This window comes from Schistocerca serialis, chromosome 7 (assembly GCF_023864345.2).
Source record: "Schistocerca serialis cubense isolate TAMUIC-IGC-003099 chromosome 7, iqSchSeri2.2, whole genome shotgun sequence".
NCBI classification, from domain to species: Eukaryota; Metazoa; Arthropoda; class Insecta; order Orthoptera; family Acrididae; genus Schistocerca; species Schistocerca serialis.
Genome location: NC_064644.1, coordinates 18,628,984 through 18,648,916, shown reverse-complemented (window position 1 = coordinate 18,648,916; position 19,933 = coordinate 18,628,984).

Sequence of the window (19,933 nt, the reverse complement as noted above, 5' to 3'; positions counted from 1 at the left end):
TTCACTAGGTGACAATAGTCAATTTACAAGGGGACCACCATTATCCCCTATGGGAAATGAGGTCAGTTGACAAGGTGACCGCTATTGCTGCAGGAGGCACTAATGGTCAGTTTATGGAGTGACCAGCATTAGCCCTGGAGGACAGTGACAGTCGATTCGCAAGGCGACCACAATTAAACCTAGTGCAATGATGGTCAGTTTTCATGTGAATACCATTACCCCTAGGGGACAATGATTGTCAATTTCTGAAGTGATCATCACTAACCCAGAAGGGAAATGATGGCCAATTTACAAGTAAACCACCATTACCTCTGGTACAATGATGGTCTGTTTACAGGCTGGCCACCATTAAGTCTGTAGGTAATGATGGTCAATTTAGAGGTAATTACTATTACGTCAGTACACAATGGTGGTCAGTTTACTGAGTGAACACCATTACACCTGCGGCAATGATGATCCATTTACAAGGTGCTCAACTCACTGGCAGCTAGAGTACCGTTAAAAATGACGCTTCTTCAAAAATTCGGTTTGGCACTTAACACACCTGACCCATATCAGCCTTTCCACGATGTTGACAGTACAGTTGATGATAGCGGGAGATGATAGCGGTATATATACAAACTATCTGGCCCACTTTGCACTTAAATAACCTTGAAAACTGCAGAGTGCATCAGCTTGCGCATAGCGAGAGAGTCAGTGACCTTGACCTTGACCTCATGATGTGATCATATCACTCCCCTCCTCTCCCCCTCTCCTCCGCACCCTCTATTTCCAGTCAGTAATAGCGCAATACTAAAAGGAAACATCAATAAAAAAATCCAGCGTGATGGAAATAGCACCACTGGGCTAGTCGGAAATTAACAACCCTCCCTTCCTCCCCTCCACTTTGCTCCCCCTCACAGCCTGTCAACTCCTCTGTAATATATATTATAATGTTGATGCGTCATTAAAGTAAGCACTGCAGAGAGAGAGAGATGGTTTTATTCATCATCATAATATTTTCACATATACAATAAACTTGGCGATCTCTGTAGCCGAATGGTTAGCTTCGTTTCCGTCAGTGCGAAAGGACCTTCTGTTTTGTCTGAGATAGGGAGATATGGAAAGAGCAGACCAAGTGGAAGCCGAAAAGAAGCATCTTGGAAATGTGCAAAATCACCGTTACCACTGTCATGGGTTTATCCAAAACTACACTGTGTCTGCTCAACTCACTGGCAGCTACAGTATCGTTAAAAATGACGCTTCTTCGAAAATTCGGTTTGGCAGTTCACACATCTGACCCATATCAGCCTTTCCACGATGTTGACAATTCAGTTGATGGAAGAGAAAGGACTTAGCAAATTTGAAGCACTGATTTTCATACCCTACAAAATTGTGGAGGGGGATTTCCCTCTCAGAAATTTCTTGTGAGTCAGAGCCTACACATTCTCATTCTAACATGAACCAATCGAAAGCAATAGAAAATAATGTCTGTTGAATAGGATCTTCAATTACTGACTAAAGTTTATGATGGCTCAATTGCAGAAAATTCCGGAAGTCTTGCAAAATGTGTGGAACCACTGCATCGTCTGAGGTGCATACGACAGAAACCACGTGCAACGAACGATTCCTGGAATTGCTGGCTGGATCGTTGCATTAAAATCAGTGTCTACCTCTTCTTATTAGTTAATCCCCATGCCCCGTCCCCCCGCCCGAGCAACAGCTTGGAAGTGAACAAGGCATTAACCCATAGCTAAACAACTGCAGAAGGTCAATAAAAAAGAACTCTCTTATCCCAGCTTACAGCAGTAAGGTAGTTACATGTTATAGTACCGGCAGAGAATGAACAGTTATGATCACATGGTATAGGAGATTAAATTCTTAAACAGTAATGTTTCAGTTCTAGAGCTTCAGCCCTGAGTTAGGAAACAGGCCGGCGAGTGTAGGGAGGACCAATTCGCCACAGAAGACACAGTAATCCCCACTCCTACTATCTGTAAGCCATTCCGACCGTTGAGCTTCAAGGAACAGGTCTATGCAACAGGAAGGCTACCAAGGAAGCGGTAATGGTAAAAATGTAGCCTTCGGGTTAAAGGACGACTGGAGAAAGAACATCGACTACAGGGCTGATTTGATACGTCTGGTACATTTGCATGGAAGGATGGAACATTTCTGTGGTGCCTTCATGGTTGGTAAGCTTGATTATGCCAAGGATCGCATAAAGAATTTCGACAATGTACAGCGTACAGCGTACAGTTCATTGTTGACAGCCGTTTGAATTGGACACTGTCGACTGCGATAGAAAATCGACGGTTGACAAGGTCTGATATGGTAATACAAGACAGCCGAATAAAAATTCTTGAGGTTGCAGAGATTGTAGGTCTCTCAACTGAGCAAATGCGTAATATCCTGCACGGAAGATTGCTTTGAAGAAGCTGTGTCTGAGATGGGAGCCGCGATTGCTCACAATCGACCAAAAGCGCATCCGGCACAACATTTCAACACAATATTTGGCGATGTTTAATTGGAATCTGCAAGACGTTTTGAGCCGATGTGTAATTGTTGCTGAAACCTGGATCCGATATTACAAACCTGATTCAAAACGTCTGTCGAAACAATGGATAAAGTGTGGTGAAAGTGAGCCAAAGAAGGCAAAGATAATTTTGTCAGCTGGTAAGGCGATGGTCAACGGTTTTTTTGGGATTCCCAAGGAATAATCCTCATAGATTACTTGGAAAAAGGCAGAACCATAACTGGACCCTGTTATGCTTCATTGCTGGATCGTTTGAAGCTTGGCCTTGACTGAAAAAGGACCAAGGTTGGCACACGAAAAAGTGCTCTTTCACCAGGGTTTGCACCATTCCACACATCAGCTATAACAATGGCGAAAGTGCATGAACTGCTAGCGAAAGCAGATGCCGGATGAGATCGAGCAAGTGATTAAAAACAATTAGAGCTGTAGAAAAGCGAACTTTAAGAGGAAATCATCACATGCAGGGATTACGAATATCTACCAGATGAAAAGTGAAACATTTACCATCTTACAAGGAAACGAAAAAAAATGTAGGTAATAGGCTACCTGCATGATATGTATATCATGCTCGCATGACATGTTCCGGGATATAATTTCGATTTAAGAGTTTGTATTTTTGGTGTGTTAGGCGTTCTCTGTACCATGTGCCAGAGTTCTTTGTGACAATACAGATATATTAATTTATAGATGCATTTTGAAAAGTAGTCATTCTTGCCTATTGTTAGAATGTTTTGGGTATAAATTAATTTCTCTGGTTACGCGTGGATAATGTACGCTACGACAGATTTTTTGGAAAGTAACTACAGTCGAAGTGATTAGTAAAAAACAGTATCAAATTGGAGTTGCAGTCTTATAAATATACGTTTCAAAATTCAAATGTGGGTGAAATCTTATGGGACTTAACTGTTAAGGTCATCAGTCCCTAAGCTTACACACTACTTAACCTAAATTATCCTGAGGACAAACACACACACCCATGCCCGAGGGAGGACTCGAACCTCCGCCGGGACCAGCAATATACGTTTGCATCATGTTTTTTTTCGCATCCTTATAGTGACGTGACACACTAATAACGCAGGAATAATGTATAATTGGTATGTACTGTACCTTTTGTTTAACTTGGCATACGGGTGTTTTGCTATAATATCATGCTGTGTTAGTTGTTTCACGTGATAATATGATATTGATGTTTTCTGTTAAAATAATGTGCTGTGATAGATATTAAACTTTCGAAATGACAAAATTTCATCTATCTTAGAATGGAAACACGGGTATTTGAAGGAAAATCAGTCGGAAAATGTAAGTAGCGATGGGAGGTGGGGCGTTTATGCCGATGTTATTAACATATTCTAACATCATACGTTAATGACAAAGGGACGTGTTCGTTCGTAGCAGTAGCTTATTTGGTGCACTGTAGTAACTGCCCAGTCTCGTACTTAGAGAGCGTATTCGTAAAAAAAATCATCTAAAACCATAGAGAATTACAGTGGGAGGTGGTGTACTCACAGAAAATGCCGAATACTTTGCTGTTAATTATGTTAATTAAGATACAAAACATGAAGGTGGCAATTTTGGACAATTAATTATGATAATATTGGCTACAATTTTTAAGTAGGATAACACCACGCCACACATAATTCGCCTAGAAGCATGGATGGACTAACGTTTGCCGCCATTTTCTGGAAAATGCTATGACATTGAAAATTATGGTATTTCAGTCACACATTGTAATGCCAAAGTGTCTGACCTCGTAAATTTTGGCAACATTTGCCGCCATTTTCAAAGTAGCATAACTCGGATTCTACAACATGTAGGACAAGCATGACGTCCACGCATTTGCTGTAGTAATAAAAGAGCTTGATTGTTAATGGCCTTGAGAGATAGGGAATGTACCTCCTAAAATTACCTGGTTGCTTGGGAAAGGTGGAGGAATTCCTTGGCAGGGGGGGAGGGGGGGATGACCTAGGAGATGACAAGCACAGTTGCCTCAGACGCAAGATGATACCCGGGATGTCTGTCAATGCAGGTGATCTTGAGATAAGATAGTTATTTTGTTTTGAACTCTCACTGCTCCACTACTAACGTGAATTCACCATCATGCTCCGCAGACCACTGTATCAAGGTTCTGGTCTTGTGTCATGGATAATTATTCTGCTGGAAGCGCCATTACCGTCGAGGAAGAACTCTAGAGGGAAGACGTGCAGGTGGTTCTCAATAGTTTCATGTTGTCCACAGCTGTCACGGTGCCTTCGATTACTACCACAGGTCCCATGGAAACCCAGGTGAATGTGCCTCATAGAATAATACTGCCTCCAACTGGCTTGCATTCACGGCATGGTGCATGTTTCGAGCAGCCATTCACCTGGATGACGCAGTATCCAGACACCGTCATCGACATTGTGTAAGCACAAACGTGATTGCGTTTAACAACAAATGTGATTGCTCGAACAGAAGATACTTCCCATTGATCCAAGCTCCAGTCTCGATCAGCTCCTGCCCACTACAATCGTGACTGACGATGTCGTTGAGTGAACATGGCAATAGGAAGGGGTCGTTAACTACGGTGTCCTACGTTCAGCAGCATGAGCTGATCTATGTGCTCCAACCCCCCAGGGGGTCCACAACTCTTTTGTGGATACGTGCGTGGCGAGCACGGGGCCCCGAGCCATTGCAGCCTTCTTTCTCTCCCGGGCTGCATTTCCTTTCCCTTCCTCTCCTTTCCCCTCCATGCTCCTTTCCCCTCGCCCTCTCCTCTCCCTCTATTGGTGTCCTTGCTTATGTTGGCCCCCGCTATCCTCCTGGTTCTGTTGGTTTTACACTCCGGCTTTCTTGCTTAATCATCTCCTCCTTTTGGCATTCCTTGGTCCCCCTCTGGGGTTTGACCTCCATTACAAAATTTCTCCTCCGTAGTGTGAGCCATTTGGGGAAAAGCACCTTACCTAGTGTCTTCGACGTGCGCCCTCCTAGTACATTCCACCTTTTCTTTCACATCGTTGTCTGATGCTAGGGTGCATAGCCAGCACGGTAGCCAGCCCGTGTGGTGGGGTCGCTATGTACCCTTTTGGTTGAGCCCCCTGAACACACAGGGATCACACTTCTGATACCTGAGCTGTGACCTCCTCACGCATGCCTTGGAGTGGTTGCTCGTCATCCTGGAGCATCGGAACTCCCGGCAATGGCCGCCGTGCCAGACGGCCCTTGCTGTGGCTGGGTGGCGCCCGTGAGGAGAGCCCCTGATTGGAGTGGGTGGTATCAGGGCGGACGCTATGCAGATGAAATGCATACGAGTCCACCCCCCAGGGGGTCCACAACTCTTTCGTGGATACGTGCGTGGCGAGCACGGGGCCCCGAGCCATTGCAGCCTTCTTTCTCTCCCGGGCTGCATTTCCTTTCCCTTCCCCTCCTTTCCCCTCCATACCCCTTTCCCCTCGCCCTCTCCTCTCCCTCTATTGGTGTCCTTGCTTATGTTGGCCCCCGCTATCCTCCTGGTTCTGTTGGTTTTACACTCTGGCTTTGTTGCGTAATCATCTCCTCCTTTTGGCATTCCTTGGTCCCCCTCTGGGGTTTGACCTCCATTCCAAAATTTCTCTTCCGTAGTGTGAGCCATTTGGGGAAGAGCACCTTACCTAGTGTCTCCGACGTGTGCCCTCCTAGTATATTCCTCCTTTTCTTCTACGTCGTTGTCTGATGCTAGGGTGCATAGCCAGCACGGTAGCCAGCCCGTGTGGTGGGGTCGCTATGTACCCTTTTGGTTGAGCCCCCTGAACACACAGGGATCACACTTCTGATACCTGAGCTGTGACCTCCTCATGCATGCCTTGGAGTGGTTGCTCGTCATCCTGGAGCATCGGAACTCCCGGCAATGGCCGCCGTGCCAGACGGCCCTTGCTGTGGCTGGGTGGCGCCCGTGAGGAGAGCCCCTGATCGGAGTGGGTGGTATCAGGGCGGACGCTATGCAGATGAAACGCATAAGGGTCCAAACCTCTGGCCGCTCTTCTGCGGCCGTCTCTCTGCGTGGTACTGATTCCTCAAGTGCTGCTTCTCTTGCCCCTTCGGCCTTCCCTTCCGTGGCTACCCCCTGGGAGGAGGGTCAGGCCCGTCGTCTAGGGGCAAAACCTTTCCCCCGTTATCTAGTTTGCACCAGGACTGATGGAGATACTTTCACCAGTGTCAAACCTTTATTCTTTGTGGAACACATTGAAGACAAGTTCGGCGAAGTGGACTCCCTGAGCAAGATGCGGTCGGGTTCATTACTGATAAAAACTGTTTCGGCTGCCCAATCTGCGGCCCTTCGTGCCTGTACCCATCTTGGCACAATTCCCGTGTCCATTACCCCTCACCAGTCTCTAAATATGGTACAAGGTGTGATTTTTCACAGAGACCTCATCCTTCAAACTGATGAGGAACTTCGGGACAATCTCGGACGGCGGGGTGTTCACTTTGTTCGGCGTGTTCAGAAGGGTCCTAAAGATAATCGTATTGATACTGGTGCCTTTATCCTGGCCTTTGAAGGGGATACCCTTCCTGAGAAAGTTAAGATTATGGTCTATCGCTGTGATGTGAAGCCGTACATCCCACCTCCTATGCGGTGTTTTAAGTGCTTGCGTTTTGGCCACATGTCTTCTCGCTGTACCCAGGACCCTCTCTGTGGTGACTGTGGACGTCCACTCCATGAGGGGAGTCCCTGTGTTCCCCCTCCTGTATGTGTAAATTGTCATGGTAGTCATTCTCCACGTTCAGCAGATTGCCCAGTCTATAAGAAAGAAAAAAAGATACAGGAGTATAAGTCTCTTGATCGTTTAAGCTACACAGAGGCCCGTAAGAAATACGCACGATTGCACCCTGTGTCCATGACATCTAGTTACGCCTTGGTTACATCTTCATCCCTTCCTCCCCCTTCCTTACCCCCGTCCCGGACCCCTCTCCTTCCCCCCTCCCCTGCGGCTCCCACACCTTCTCCTCTGGGCGCCGCTCCCCCTCCCCAGCCGGAGAAGTGTCCCACTCCTTCGGCGTCTGCCGGTCAAGGGCGCCTCTCCCGGGATGCCCCTTCCCGGCACCTTCCAGGTCAAAGGTCTGCTGCAGCGCGGCGACCGCGAGAGCCGCGGTCTATCGGCCCCCAGGTCGCCCGGTCTCTTTCTGTTCCTGATCTTGCTGCAGCTGGCTCCATTATGCCACACAGCCCTCCTCGATCTCAGCCTGAAAAGAAGAAGAAACATAAGTCCCGGGACAAAGAGCCTCTGGTGTCACCGGAGGTCCCTTCCCCGGCTTCACAACCGGATTCTGACCTGTCGTTTATGGATGTCGCCCCCTCCTTGTCGGTGACAGGTGGGGACCCGGCGGTATGACTGGATTTAGCGTGTTCAGCCCTCATTTAAACCTTCGTTCTGTGGTTCTCCAATGGAATTGTAATGGCTACTATCGTCACCTTCCGGAATTGAAATCCCTTCTTTCGTCCTACTCAGCAGCTTGTGTGGTTCTCCAGGAATCTCATTTTACTGATGCTCACTCACCGACCCTCCGTGGGTTCCGTGTTTTCTGTCGAAATCGGGTCGGACCCTTGCGGGCTTCTGGTGGCGTTTGTACGTTGGTCCGTACAGACATTGCTAGCACGTGGATTCCTCTCCAAACTACATTGGAAGCAGTTGCTGTTAGGGTCCACTTAGACTCTGCAGTCACAGTATGCAATCTTTATCTCCCTCCTGACAGGACTCTTACACCTGCTGCCTTAACCACCCTTCTTCAGCAACTTCCTCCTCCCTTCCTCCTCCTTGGGGATTTTAATGCTCATCATCCTTTGTGGGGCAGTGCCTTTCCATCTAGACGAGGTCTTCTTATCGACCAATTTATTGCAGACCACGACCTGTGCCTTCTTAATGATGGCTCCCCTACTCATTTCAGTGCTGGTCATGGTACCTTTTCTGCCATTGATCTTTCTCTTTCTTCTCCCTCTCTCCTCCCTTCATTACACTGGTCGCCACACGACGACCTTTGTGATAGTGACCATTTCCCGTTGATTATCACGCTCCCTTCCCGCTCCCCGTTGGAGAGGTTACCTCGTTGGTCCCTCCACCGCGCCGATTGGCCTCTATATACTGCACAGGTCGAGTTTTCTCCCTCTTTGTCGGGTTGTATTGATGACGTCCTACGTGACGTGTCTGACGCGATTGTTCGCGCTGCTAACCTTGCTGTCCCGCGCTCATCTGGACAATTTCGTCGTCGGCAAGTCCCGTGGTGGAGTACGGCCATTGCCATTGCCATCCGTGATCGCCGTCGAGCTTTGCAACACTTTAAGCGGCACCCATCTGTAGCCAGCCTTTCTACCTTTAAGCGCCTTCGCGCTAAAGCCCGTTATTTAATCAAACAGAGCAAGCGGATATGTTGGGAACGATTCGTTTCTTCCCTTGGTTCCACTGTCCCTCTGTCACGGGTATGGGCTACACTTCGCTCTCTCCAAGGTTGCCATCGGCAGTCCACCCTCCCAGGCCTTCACCTCCCAGATGGCATTTGTACGGACCCATTAGTTCTCGCAGAACATCTTGCGACCCATTTTGCAGTGGCATCAGCGTCGGCCTCCTATCCAGCTGCTTTCCTTCATCAAAAACAGCAGGCTGAAGCTGTCACCTTATGTTTCACTACTTGTGAGTCAGAATCTTACAACGAACCTTTCACTGAATGGGAATTTCTTTCTGCTCTATCTGCTTCTCATGATACAGCTCCTGGCCCAGATTCCATTCATAACCAGCTGCTTCAACATCTCAGTGCTCCACAACGGCACCATCTTCTTCGGGTGTTTAACCGTATCTGGCTCCAGGGTGACTTCCCTTCTCAGTGGAGGGATAGCATTGTGGTTCCTGTCCTTAAGCCTGGTCAGAACCCCCTATCTGTTGACAGCTATCGGCCAATTAGTTTGACCAATGTTGGTTGTAAGTTACTTGAACGGCTGGTAGCCCGTCGGCTCACTTGGGTCCTCGAATCTCGGGATCTATTGTCCCCTTACCAGTGTGGCTTTCGAGAGGGACGATCTCCAATCGATCATTTGCTTCGCTTGGAATCCGCAGTTCGGCAGGCTTTTTCCCAGCGCCGCCATTTGGTTGCAGTGTTTTTTGACCTTCGCAAGGCCTATGACACGGCCTGGCGCCATCACATCTTACTAACCCTTCATCAGTGGGGTCTTCGGGGCCCACTCCCGATTTTTATCCGCCAGTTCCTGATCCATCGGTCATTCAGAGTTCGAGTTGGTACTGCTTTTAGTTCTCGATGGACCCAGGAGACGGGCATCCCACAGGGTTCTGTCTTGAGTGTCCTTCTTTTCCTCATTGCTATCGATGGACTTGTGGCCTCTGTCGGTCCCTTGGTCGCCCCTGCCCTGTATGTGGATGATTTCTGCATTTGGGTTAGTTCCTCCTCGATGCCATCTGCAGAACGGCAGCTTCAGGTGGCTATACGGCGTGCCTCTGCATGGACCCTCTCCCACGGGTTTCAATTCTCTCCTTTAAAATCGCGGGTGGTCCACTTCTGTCGCCGTACTACGGTCCACCCTGATCCAGAGCTCTATCTCGCTGCACAAAGATTGCCTGTGGTTCCACAGTTTCGTTTCCTAGGTCTTCTTTTCGACAACAAGCTCACTTGGCTGCCCCATATCAGACTCCTGAAGGTAGGATGTTTCCGTAAACTCAATGTCCTTCGCTTCCTTGCCCACTCCTCCTGGGGTGCGGACCGTTCCCTCCTCCTCCGTCTTTATCGTGCTCTAGTTCTGTCACGTTTGGACTATGGTTGTCAAGTTTATGGTTCAGCTGCTCCTTCCACGCTGCACGTGCTGGATCCAGTCCACCATCGTGGTGTCCGTTTGGCCACCGGTGCCTTCCCTACTAGCCCTGTTGATAGTCTCCTGGTTGAAGCTGGGATCCCCCCCCTTTCTGTTCGGCGGTCCCAGCTTCTGGTGTCTTATGCCCTTACTATCCGTTCTTCTCCCGCTCATCCTTCCTATTCTATCCTATTCCCAGACCATGGGCGTCGCCCGCCTGACTCCCGCCCTCGGGCGGGTTTACCGGTTGGGCTGCGCCTTGCGTCTCTTACCCGTGATTTTCGGCTTCCTTCTTTGTCCTGTCTTCCTCGCTCCCTCCCCTCCACCCCTCCTTGGTTAGTTCCTCGGCCTCGAATTCGGATGGATCTCCGCCGCGGTCCGAAAGATTCCATCCCCCCGGTGGTGTTCCGTTCCTTTTTCCGCCAAATTTTATGGGAGTTTCGGGATGCTGTTGTTTTTTACACTGATGGTTCTAAATCTGCTGATCATGTTGGGTATGCCTTCACGTCCTTTGTTGGAACGGAAAATCATCTACTGCCACCCTCATGTGGGGTGTTTACTGCGGAATTGATGGCAATTTCCCGGGCCCTTACCTTTATTAAACAATCCCAACACAACCGCGTTTTGTTATGTACGGACTCGATGAGTGGCCTTCTTGCTATTGACCGGTGTTTTTCGCGCCATCCCTTGGTCTCTGCCATCCATGACCATCTCGCTGATCTTCACCGTGCTGCTTGTTCCATTGACTTCCTATGGGTCCCGGGCCATGTGGGTATCCCGGGTAATGAGCTCGCTGATCGTTTGGCTGGGGGAGCAGTTACTTACCCCCCGTTTTCTGTAACCCCTCCTGCAGCGGATTTACGGCTTCACATCAAATCCCACTTTGCACAGTCATGGGCCAATTCTTGGGAGGCTACTCCACTGTCTAATAAACTTCGTGCCATTAAGGTGAATACAGGCCCATGGCGTTCTTCCTTTAGCCTCTCCCGCAAGGACTCGACCACACTGTGTCGTCTCCGCATTGGCCATACCAGGCTGACCCATGGTTTCCTTTTGCGTGATGAGCCACCCCCGCTATGTGGTTGTGGAGCCTTCCAGTCAGTGGCCCACATTTTGGTTGAATGCCCCCTTCTTTTGGCTCTGCGTGCTAAGTACAGACTCCCCCACACTTTACCTTTGATGTTGGCTGACGATTCCCGGATGGTCTCTCTGGTTCTAGGTTTCCTCCGGGAGAGTGGTTTTTATTCTCAGTTTTAAAGTTTTTAATCTCCCTCTGGTGTTGGGGCAGGGCGGTGAGTGTTTGGGTGTCTCCCACTGTAGGCAGTGTTCAGAGATTCCCGATTCACCTCCCTGACCGGAATCCTCTTTTCTTTCCCTTTTACTCTGTTTTCACCCCTTCTTTTTAAGGCTTGGTTAGTTTTTCTATTCCCATACGTACTTTCTGCATTATAGCAGTTGTACCTTTTAAGTCACAGGTGGTCTTGCCTATGCTGTTTCAGCATAGTGTTGGGTTCGTTCTCTTGCCAACTTCCATCATTTGTTTTTACTAATGACAACGTGACTGCCCTTTTACGTTTCCCCTTTATCCGTTTTATTTTTCTGACTATACTGAGATGTTCCGTTAGCAGAATGGAGTCTATTTGAAACAAGGGACTGATGACCTTGCTGTTTGGTCCCTTTAACCTCAAACAACCAACCAACCAACCATACGAGTCCAAAATTCTGGCCGTTCTTCTGCGGCCGTCACTCTGCGTGGAACTGATTCCTCAAGTTCTGCTTGTCTTGTTCCTTTGGCCTTCCCTTCCATGGCTACCCCCTGGGAAGAGGGTCAGGCCCGTCATCTAGGGGCAAAACCTTTCCCCCGTTATCTGGTTTGCACCAGGACTGATGGAGATACTTTCACCAGTGTCAAACCTTTATTCTTTGTGGAACACATTGAAGACAAGTTTGGCGAAGTGGACTCCCTGAGCAAGATGCGGTCGGGTTCGTTGCTGATAAAAACTGCTTCAGCTGCCCAATCTGCGGCCCTTCGTGCCTGTACCCATCTTGGCACAATTCCTGTGTCCATTACCCCTCACCAGTCTCTAAATATGGTACAAGGTGTGATTTTTCACAGGGACCTCATCCGTCAAACTGATGAGGAACTTCGGGACAATCTCGGCCGGCGGGGTGTTCACTTTGTTCGGCGTGTTCAGAAGGGTCCTAAAGATAATCGTATTGATACTGGTGCCTTTATCCTGGCCTTTGAAGGGGATACCCTTCCTGAGAAAGTTGATTATGGTCTATCGCTGTGATGTGAAGCTGTACATCCCACCTCCTATGAGGTGTTTAAGTGCTTGCGTTTTGGCCACATGTCTTCTCGCTGTTCCCAGGCCCCTCTCTGTGGTGACTGTGGACGTCCACTCCATGAGGGGAGTCCCTGTGTTCCCCCTCCTGTATGTGTAAATTGTCATGGTAGTCATTCTCCACGTTCACCAGATTGCCCAGTATATAAGAAGGAAAAAAAGATACAGGAGTATTAGTCCTCGATCGTTTAACCTACACAGAGGCCCGTAAGAAATATGCACGACTGCACCCTGTGTCCATGACATCTAGATACGCCTTGGTTACATCTTCACCCCTTCCTCCCCCTTCCTTACCCCCATCCCTGACCCCTCTCCTCCCCCCCACCCCTGCGGCTCCCACACCTTCTCCTATGGGTGCTGCTCCCCCTCCCCAGCCGGAGAAGTGTCCCACTCCTTCGGCGTCTGCCGGTCAAGGGCGCCTCTCCCGGGATGCCCCTTCCCGGCACCTTCCAGGTCAAAGGTCTGCTGCCACGCGGCGACCGCGAGAGCCGCGGTCTGTCGGCCCCCAGGTCGCCCGGTCTCTTTCTGTTCCTGATCTTGCTGCAGCTGGCTCCTTTCTGCCACACAGCCCTCCTCGATCTCAGCCTGAAAAGAAGAAGAAACATAAGTCCCGGGACAAAGAGCCTCTGGTGTCACCGGAGGTCCCTTCCCCGACTTCACAACCGGATTCTGACCTGTCGTTCATGGATGTCGCCCCCTCCTTGTCGGTGACGGGTGGGGACCCGGCGGTATGACTGGATTTAGCGTGTTCAGCCCTCATTTAAACCATCGTTCTGTGGTTCTCCAATGGAATTGTAATGGATACTATCGTCACCTTCCGGAATTGAAATCCCTTCTTTCGTCCTACTCTGCAGCTTGTGTGGTTCTCCAGGAATCTCATTTTACTGATGCTCACTCACCGACCCTCCGTGGGTTCCGTGTTTTCTGTCGAAATCGGGTCGGACCCTTGCGGGCTTCTGGTGGCGTTTGTACGTTGGTCTGTACAGACATTGCTAGCACGTGGATTCCTCTTCAAACTACATTGGAAGAGGTTGCTGTTAGGGTCCACTTAGACTCTGCAGTCACAGTTTGCAACCTTTATCTCCCTCCTGACAGGACTCTTACACCTGCTGCCTTAACCACCCTTCTTCAGCAACTTCCTCCTCCCTTCCTCCTCCTTGGGGATTTTAATGCTCATCATCCTTTGTGGGGCAGCGCCTTTCCATCTAGACGAGGTCTTCTTATAGACCAATTTATTGCAGACCACGACCTGTGCCTTCTTAATGATGGCTCCCCTACCCATTTCAGTGCCGGTCATGGTACCTTTTCTGCCATTGATCTTTCTCTTTCTTCTCCCTCTCTCCTCCATTCATTACACTGGTCGCCACGCGACGACCTTTGTGATAGTGACCATTTCCCGTTGATTATCACGCTCCCTTCCCGCTCCCCGATGGACAGGTTACCTCGTTGGTCTTTCCACCGCGCCGATTGGCCTCTATACACTGCACAGGTCGAGTTTTCTCCCTCTTCGTCGCGTTGTATTGATGACGTCCTACGTGACGTGTCTGACGCGATGTTCGCGCTGCTAGCCTTGCTGTCCCGCGCTCATCTGGACCATTTCGTCGCCGGCAAGTCCCGTGGTGGAGTGCGGCCATTGCCATTGCCATCCGTGATCGCCGTCGAGTTTTGCAACACTTTAAGAGGCACCCATCCGTAGCCAGTCTTACTACCTTTAAACGCCTCCGTGCTAAAGCCCGTTATTTAATCAAACAGGGTAAGCGGATATGTTGGGAACGATTCGTTTCTTCCCTTGGTTCTACTGTCCCTCTGTCACGGGTATGGGCTACACTTCGTTCTCTCCAAGGTTGCCATCGGCAGTCCACCCTCCCAGGCCTTCACCTCCCGGATGGCATTTGTACGGACCCATTAGTTCTTGCAGAACATCTTGCGACCCATTTTGCAGTGGCGTGAGCGTCAGCCTCCTATCCAGCTGCTTTCCTTCATCAAAAACAGCTGGCTGAAGCTTCCACCTTATGTTTCACCCCTTGTGAGTCAGAATCTTACAACGAACCTTTTACTGAATGGGAATTTCTTTCTGCTCTATCTTCTTCTCATGACACGGCCCCTGGCCCAGATTCCATTCATAATCAACTGCTTCAACATCTCAGTGCTCCACAACGGCAACATATTCTTCGGGTGTTTAACCGTATCTAGCTCCAGGGTGACTTCCCTTCTCAGTGGAGGGATAGCATTGTGGTTCCTGTCCTTAAGCCTGGTAAGAACCCCCTATCTGTTGACAGCTATCGGCCAATTAGTTTGACCAATGTTGTTTGTAAGTTACTTGAACGGATGGTAGCCCGTCGGCTCAATTGGGTCCTCGAATCTCGGGATCTATTGTCGCCTTACCAGTATGGCTTTCGAGAGGGAAGGTCTTCAATCGATCATTTGCTTCGCTTGGAATCCGCAATGCGGCAGGCTTTTTCCCAGCGCCGCCATTTGGTTGCAGTGTTTTTTGACCTTCGCAAGGCCTATGACACGGCCTGGCGCCATCACATCTTACTAACCCTTCATCAGTGGTGTCTTCGGGGCCCACTCCCGATTTTTATCCGCCAGTTCCTGATTTGGTACTGCTTTTAGTTCTCGATGGACCCAGGAGACGGGCATCCCACAGGGTTCTGTCTTGAGTGTCCTTTTCCTCATTGCTATCGATGGACTTGTGGCCTCTGTCGGTCCCTTGGTCGCCCCTGCCCTGTATGTGGATGATTTCTGCATTTGGGTTAGTTCCTCCTCGATGGCATCTGCAGAGCGGCAGCTCCAGGTAGCTATACGGCGTGCCTCTGCATGGACCCTCTCCCACGGGTTTCAATTCTCTCCTTTAAAATCGCGAGTGGTCCACTTCTGTCGCCGTACTACGATCCACCCTGATCCAGAGCTCTATCTCGCTGCACAACGATTGCCTGTGGTCCCACAGTTTCGTTTCCTGGGTCTTCTTTTCGACAACAAGCTCACTTGGCTGCCCCATATCAGACTCCTGAAGGTAGGATGTTTCTGTAAACTCAATGTCCTTCGCTTCCTTGCCCACTCCTCTTGGGGTGCGGACCGTTCCCTCCTCCTCCGTCTTTATCGTGCTCTAGTTCTGTCTCGCTTGGACTATGGTTGTCAAGTTTATGGTTCAGCTGCTCCTTCCACACTGCACGTGCTGGATCCAGTCCACCATCGTGGTATCCGTTTAGCCACCGGTGCCTTCCCTACTAGCCCTGTTGATAGTCTCCTGGTTGAAGCTGGGACCCCCCCCCCCCCCCCTTTCTGTTCGGCGGTCCCAGCTTCTGGTGTCATATGCACTCACTATCCGTTCCTCTCCCACTCATCCTTCCTATTCTATCCTGTTCCCAGACCATGGACGTCGCCCACCCGACTCCCGCCCTCGGGCGGGTTTACCGGTTGGGCTGCGCCTTGCGTCTCTTTGCCGTGATTTTCAGCTTCCTTCTTTGTCCTGTCTTCCTCGCTCCCTCCCCTCCACCCCTCCTTGGTTAGTTCCTCGGCCTCGACTTCGGATGGATCTCTGCTGCGGTCCGAAAGATTCCATCCCCCCAGTGGTGTTCTGTTCCTTTTTCCGCCAAATTTTGTGGGAGTTTCGGGATGCTGTTGTTTTTTTACACTGATGGCTCTAAATGTGCTGATCGTGTTGGGTATGCCTTCACGTCCTCTGTTGGAACGGAAAGTCATCTGCTGCCACCTACATGTGGGGTATTTACTGCGGAATTGATGGCAATTTCCCAGGCCCTTACCTTTATTAAACAGTCCCAACACAACCGCGTTTTGTTATGCACGGACTCGATGAGTGGCCTTCTTGCTATTGACCGGTGTTTTTCGCGCCATCCCTTGGTCTCTGCCATCCATGACCATCTCGCTGATATTCACCGTGCTGCTTGTTCTATTGACTTCCTTTGGGTCCCTGGCCATGTGGGTATCCCGGGTAATGAGCTCGCTGATCGTTTGGCTGGGAGAGCAGTTACTTACCCCCCTTTTCTGTAGCCGCTCCTGCAGCGGATTTACGGCTTCACATCAAATCCCACTTCGCACAGTCATGGGCCAATTCTTGGGAGGCTACTCCCCTGTCTAATAAACTTCGTGCAATTAAGGTGACACCAGGCCCGTGGCGTTCTTCCTTTCGCATCTCCCGAAAGGACTCGACCACACTGTGTCGTCTCCGCATTGGCCATTCTCGGTTGACCCATGGTTTTGCGTGATGAGCCACCCCCACTATGTGGTTGTGGAGCCTTCCAGTCAGTAGCCCACATTTTGGTTGAATGCCCCCTTCTTTTGGCTCTGCGTGCTAAGTACAGACTCCCCCACACTTTACCTTTGATGTTGGGTGACGATTCCCGGATGGTCTCTCTGGTTCTCAGTTTCCTCCGGGAGAGTGGTTTTTATTTTCAGTTTTAAGGTTTTTCATCTCTCTCTGGTGTTGGGGCGGGGCGGTGAGTGTTTGGGTGTCTCCCACTGTAAGCAGTGTTCGGAGATTCATGATTCACCTCCCTGACCGAATTCCTCTTTTCTTCCCCTTTTACTCTGTTTTTACCCTTTTTTTTAAGGCTTGGTTCGTCTTTCTATTCCCATACGTACTTTCTACATTATAGCAGTTGTACCTTTTAAGTCACAGGTGGTCTTGCCTATGCTGCTTCAGCATAGTGTTAGGTTCGTTCTCTTGCCGACTTCCCTCATTTTGTTTTTTACCAATGACAACATGACTGCCTTTTTACGTTTTTTCCCTTTTTCCGTTTTATTGTTCTGACTTTACTGAGTTGCCCCATTAGCGGAATGGCGCATATTTGAAACAAGGGACTGATGACCTTGCTGGTTGGTCCCTTAAACCTCAACCAACCAACCTACCTATGTGCTCCAAAACACTGGTGCTCGCAACAGGATCTACCACACATCGCCGCGTACATTGATCTCCATACCGGGCAAGTCTCTCATCTCCACGTTCTGGAATGAGTCGTGCACGTCTTACATCTTGTCTTCTGCTCTTGGTTTCATCGTCCTTCAACCACTTTCCATAGGTGCTGGTAACAGTACCACATGGACAGCCGCCCAGCTTGACAGTTCAGAGATGCTCGTTTCCGAGCGCCAGGACATAGCAATGTGCTCTTTGTCAAAATCGCCTGTGTCAATGGATTTTCCTACCTGCAGCCCATATACCCGCTAGAATAATCACCCATCCGTCTCTGCCCCTCATATACCCTGAAGTGACAAAAGTAATCGGATACCTCCTAGTGTCGTGTCGGACTTCTATTTGTCCCCTGTAGTGCAGCAACTCGGCTCGGCATGCACCCAACACGTCGTTGGAAGTGTCCTGCAGAAATATTGAGCCATGCAGCCTCGCTGAATTGTCCAGAAAGTTCTTCAAACCACTCGCAAAGGACTGTAACCCAGTGAGATTGCGCATTGTCAATCATAAACATTCAATAGTTATTTGGGAACATGACGTTCCTTAATGGCTGCATGAATGGTCTCCAGGTAGCTGAACACAGCCATTTTCAGTTGCACCAGAGGATCCAGTACATTCCATATAACCACAGCCCACACCCTTATGGAGCCACCACCAGCTAGCACAGTGCTTTCTTCACAACCTGAGTCGATCAATTTGTGGGGTCTGGGCCACACTCGAATCTTACCAACAGCTCTTACCAACTGAAATCGAGCTCACCTGACCAAGCCATAGTTTTTCCGGTCGTCTAAGGTTCAACCGATATGGTCACCAACCCCGAAGAGACGCTCCAGGCGATGTCGTACTGTTAGCAAAGGCACTCGTGTCGGTCTTCCGCTGCCAGAGCCCATTAACTCCAAATTTCGCCTCGCTGTCCTAACGGATACATTCACTGTACGACCCACATTCATTTATGCCGTTGTTTCAGGCAGTGTTTCTTGTCTGTTAGCATTGACAGCTCAACGCCAATCTCACTGCTTTTGTCCGAGGTGAGAAACAATGCCTGAAATTAACTGTTCTCGGCACGCTGTCAACACTGTCAGTCTGGAATATTGAATTCCCTAACAATTTCCGAAATGGAACGAACCACGAGTCCAGCTCCAACTACGATTCCGCGTTCAAAGTCTGTGAATTCCCATCGTGCAGCTATAATCTCGTCGGAAACTTCCTCACATGAATCTCCTGAGTAGAAATGACATTTCCGCCAGTGGACTGCCCTTTTTTACCTTGTGTGCGCGATACCACCGCCACCTGTATACAGGGTGTTACAAAAAGGTACGGCCAAACTTTCAGGAAACATTCCTCACACACAAGTAAAGAAAAGATGTAATGTGGACGCTTACTTTCCATGTTAGAGCTCATTTCAGATTCGTCAGTATGTACTGTACTTCCTCGATTCACCGCCAGTTGGCCCAATTGAAGGAAGGTAATGTTGACTTCGGTGCTTGTGCTGTACTAGCATCAAGCTCTACAGTACTAGCATCAAGCACACCAGTACGTAGCATCAACAGGTTAGTGTTCATCACGAACGTGGTTTTGCAGTCAGTGCAATGTTTACAAATGCGGAGTTGGCAGATGCCCATTTGATGTACGGATTAGCATGGGGCAATAGCCGTGGCGCGGTGCGTTTGTATCGAGACTGGTTTCCAGAACGAAGGTGTCCCAACAGGAAGACGTTCGAAGCAATTGATCGGCGTCTTAGGGAGCACGGAACATTCCAGCCTATGACTCGCGACTGGGGAAGACCTAGAACGACGAGGACACCTGCAATGGACGAGGCAATTCTTCGTGCAGTTGACGATAACCCTAATGTCAGCGTCAGAGAAGTTGCTGCTGTACAAGGTAACGTTGACCACGTCACTGCATGGAGAGTGCTACGGGAGAACCAGTTGTTTTCGTACCGTGTACAGCGTGTGCAGGCACTATCAGTAGCTGATTGGCCTCCAAGGGTACACTTCTGCGAATGGTTCATCCAACAATGTGTCAATCCTCGTTTCAGTGCAAATGTTCTCTTTACGGATGAGACTTTATTCCAACGTGATCAAATTGTAAATTTTCACAATCAACATGTGTGGGCTGACGAGAATCCGCGCGCAGTTGTGCAATCACGTCATCAACACAGATTTTCTGTGAACGTTTGGGCAGGCGTTGTTGGTGATGTCTTGATTGGGCGCCATGTTCTTCCACCTACGCTCAATGGAGCACGTTATCACGATTTCATACGGGATACTCTACCTGTGCTGCTAGAACATGTGCCTTTACAAGTGCGACACGACATGTGGTTCATCCACGATGGAGCTCCT